Source organism: Nanorana parkeri, unplaced genomic scaffold (assembly GCF_000935625.1).
Source record: "Nanorana parkeri isolate BGI_ZX_2015 unplaced genomic scaffold, ASM93562v1 scaffold168, whole genome shotgun sequence".
In the NCBI taxonomy this organism is placed as follows: Eukaryota; Metazoa; Chordata; class Amphibia; order Anura; family Dicroglossidae; genus Nanorana; species Nanorana parkeri.
The window spans coordinates 1,361,228-1,365,816 of NW_017306436.1; positions in this window are offsets into that span (position 1 = coordinate 1,361,228).

Here is a 4,589-nt window from a genome sequence, read left to right on the forward strand (position 1 = left end):
GGAGAGACGGCCTTGAAATAGGATTAATTGGAGATCCTCTAAGCGATTTCAGATCTACTCGTAGGTCTAATCATAAGGTGAAAGGCCCACTGGGAGGGGTGAGCACCTGGGTGATAACTGAAACTGGTGCACGAACTTGGCATTAGAAACTTTCACTGTGGAAGGATGAAGAGTGTGGTACACTTGGGACAATTTTGATCACTATAAATTTGTGAATTTGCCCATGTGTATATCTGAACACGGATACTCCATATGGGTGTTTACTATTAAGGACTGACATTTATAAGAAATTTAAAGTGTGAATATATTGATTGCACATATACTGTATTTCTTTAGCAGGTATTTATTATAGATATTTATTGTCTTTATTTATTTGAAGTATGGCATGTTTATTATTATTATTTCTGTACAGTCCTACGTACACAAAGTGAATATTTTTGCTGTGTAATGAAAGTGTATGTCCCGACATTTTTATCTAGTTCATCACAGACAGAATTCTTGTGATATAGCAGTGGAAGGCTACAATCCCTATAAGATTTTTTTTTTCTGTCTATGTTGCTGTTGGAGATTTCCTCTCCTTCTGCCAGACCTTCTGTCTGGAAAAAAATATGACAGTAAAGGAGGCGAAATCTCTCTAATTTGAGTTGTCACTGGAAAGTGAACAGAGAAAAAACTTCCAAGGGCACATTTATTGCAATCACAATTTACAAGAGGGTTTCCTTCATTTTGGTGATATTTTATCTCACTTCCTGATGTGTCATCAGCACAGGAAGTAAAGGGAAATCTTCCCAACAGTACACAGACCAATGGTATCCAAAACTAAAAATGTTTTTAAAAGTTTTGACTTTAGATATATGTGAAATAAGGTGGAGGTGGGTTAAATCAGTAGTAGTTATGTTGTATGTTTTTATTGTCCTGTATGTTTTTTGCAATTGCATCACTTAATATGTTTTCAACAAACCATATATTAATGTTTTTTGAAGCTTGGAAGGTAGAGTTACTTCCTTTTATATGGCTTTAGTTTGAATGCATGATGTGCCATGAATATAAGAGTTCTTCATGCATGTTTTTTTTTCTCATGCTGGCAATAAATATAGGCATTTACAATGTCAAATATGTCTCTGAGTGCCAGTTTAATGCTACGTGTTAGCAGAGTCTAATTCTCCTGTGCACCTCCATAACTGTTGAAAAAAACTATGAGATTAGGTTCTTGCTACTCTGGGGTGACAGTCCAGTTAAGCTATGTGGCTCTAAGGAAGGCTGCATGAATGAATGACAGCTAGGAAGAATTACCTAGGCATATGAAAGAAGCTTTTACTTTTTAGTAGTATTCTGCATAATATCTTTAATATTGTCTTTTGAATTTGATACCATGCAGATAGAAATCACCAATGTACTATGAAGTGAATTTCATTTGCTATGTATGCATCTGGGCATGTATTAGGAGATTCCATTATGTAACCATATCTCCTAGCTAATGTAGTCAGAGAACACAGCCATAGTAAAGGTCAGTTCAATTACTCTTCCACCAGACAAGCATTTTTGGAATTCATAAAATTATAATTGTAATTTTCAAGAAAAATGTATTCTCCATTGTCAAGGGACATGTAAGGAACAACATTTCATCATTTGTACAAGAAGTATCAGAAGCAACTTACATTTCAAAATTCAGAACATTTGACACTAAAATGTTAATGGCATGCAGGATAGATAAAACTAAAATGGAAAATAAGTTGTATTATTTTGGAAGTTTTACAGCCTATTTTGATGTCGGAAGCTTCCTGTCTGTACCTGAACCTCCGAGCTTTTAATCCAACTTGAGGCATAAATTAATCTGAAATCTTTGTTCTTGCTGAAAATATATCCATTGGGATTTTCTATCCACTTTAGCTTTATATAGTATGGTTTGTAGCCTCCGGAAATTGATTGGAATTGTGTCATGCAATGATTTGTTCTGCAAATATGGACTTTAAATGGAACAATTTAACATATGGCAAAATTCTTGCATCCAGAAGAATAAAAGGCTTCCTGTACAGAGGTGCTAAGAAACTGCCTTTATTTTAGAAGCTTGATTCAAGATCAAGAGGTAAGATAGATAGATAGATAGATAGATAGATAGATAGATAGATAGATAGATAGATAGATAGATAGATAGATAGATAGATAATAGAATAGAAGTCTATATGATATAAAGTAAAATATTTTGATGGTCATTTTTATAATATTTTGAGGATTTTTTTCAGTTCAGGGTTCTATCTTAGTACTTACCTTTAAAGATGAACTTCAGGCAGAATACACCTTAACCCTTGCAGTGGGGCTACCCACCTGATGTGTCTTCAGGTGGGTGTTGCCTACATAAGAAAGGCTGAAGCTAGGAAACCTCTGTCCTAAGGAGAAATAGACAAAGCTGTGCTATAAAATAGCCAGAAGACTGAAATACGTGTTCAGTGTTATATGTTGAACAACCCATGCATAGGCAGTGTTATTTTAGTGTTTGGATAAAAAAACATTCTGCTTAGTGGACAGAGTGCTTGGAAAGTTCTCCACATGAAGCCACATTAAAATAAAAAATAATATTAATAAGAGAGAGAGTTAGTTAAAGAGATGAGGGAACCAAAAGGAAGAGCGGCAGTTAAAATTTATAAACAGCTGATTTTAATAATGCCAAGCCAACAATCCTTTTGGATTACATTCACACTACACATCACAGATGCCTCACCATCACACATTTTGGTATATGATTAGAATTTTCAGGGGTGCATGCTAATGGAGGGGTGGTATTATCAATAATCATCTACATCATTAAAGGGGAATTCCTGGCAACAATCACAATCACAGGATCTCAATAATTTTATATTAATATCTCATCCAAATCTATGTCCTATTCTTATAGCTGCAAGCATCCTTCATGAGCATTGTTTAGCACCCCATCTGCCAAAATAATGGTATTCACTTATCTGATCAAGACATCAGGAGAAAGAGCTGCTGAAAGTTTTCTACTTTTGGATCCTCTTTCTTTCTCCCAGCCTGCTGATTGGGCAATGGAGTAGGGGCTACAAATCCATCATGTGACATGTCATTCCTCTACTCTACCTGTAAGTATGTCTCTAGTGTTACACTAACAGCACTGTGCCAAAAAATTGAACCCTGACTAGCTCACAATGCTGATCCTACTCCCGTGTAGGGTATTACAGTTGTATACTACCATGAAGGATTCAGCTAATCATGCTAGCTGTATTTAATAATGTGTAATGAACTGATGGAATACAGATTTTTTGTTTCTATATTTACCTGGAACTCTGATTTAAATTTGAATGCTGAAGCCTTTACAGTTTTTATTTAGAATAATACATTGTAATACATACACTGCCAAAAGTATTGGGACACCCCTCCAAATCATTGGATCCAGGTGTTCCGTGAAATTTCCTTGCTACTAAATACTCCACAGTCAACTGTTATTTGTATTATAACAAAGTGGAAGCAACTGGGAACAACAGCATGAAGTGGTAGGCCATGTAAAATGACAGAGCGGGGTCAGCGCATGCTGAAGCGCACAGTGCACAGAAGTTGCCAACTGTTTGCAGAGTGAATAGCTACAGACATCCAAACTTCATGTGGCGTTCAGATTGGCATAACAACAGTGCGTAGAGAGCTTCATGGAATGGGTTTCTATGGCCAAGCAGATGTATCCAAGCATTACATCACCAAGTGCAATGCAAAGTGTCGGATGCAGTGGTGTAAAGCACGCCGCCACTGGACTGTAGAGAAGTGGAGATGTGTTTTCTGGAGCGACGAATCATGCTTTTCTGTCTGGCAATCCGATAGACGTGTCTGGGTTTGGCGGATGCCAGGAGAACGGTCCTTGCCTGACTGCATTGTGCCCAGTGTAAAGTTTGGTGGAGGGGGGATTATGTTGTGGGAACAGTTTGGGAATGGCCCCTACCTGTGCACAAAGCAAGATCCATAAAAACATAGATGAGCGAGTTTGGGGTGGCGGAACATGACTGGCCTGCACAGAGTTCTGACCTCAACCCAATAGAACACCTTTGGGATGAATTAGAGTGGAGACTGTGAGCCAGGCCTTCTCGTCCAACATCAATACCTGACCTCATAAATGCGCTTCTGGAAGAATGGTCAAACATTCCCATAGATACACTCCTAAACCTTGTGGACAGCCTTCCCAGAAGAGTTGAAGCTGTTCTAGTGGCAAAGAGAGGGCCAAATCAAAATTTAACCCTATGGATTAAGACTGGGATGCCACTAAAGTTTATGTGCGTTTAAAGGCAGGCGTCCCAATACTTTTGGTTATATAGTGTATTTGGGTAACTAAACAAAGCTGTACTTACAAAATAGCACTTGAAAAAGAACTGAATTGATAAGTCTGAAATTGTTTTAACACCATTATATGGTGTCCAGTGTAAAAGGTGTATTGTAAATGAAAAGCTCTTCTCCCTATTTTTTACCCCTGTACTGCTGGAAGCCAAAGATCAGGACACTGGGTAAAGACATCACACAGACTTCACAGATTTTCTCCTGGCAGGAAAGAGGTAAGTACACATTAATACAAAAAAAGGGTGTATATATGATTG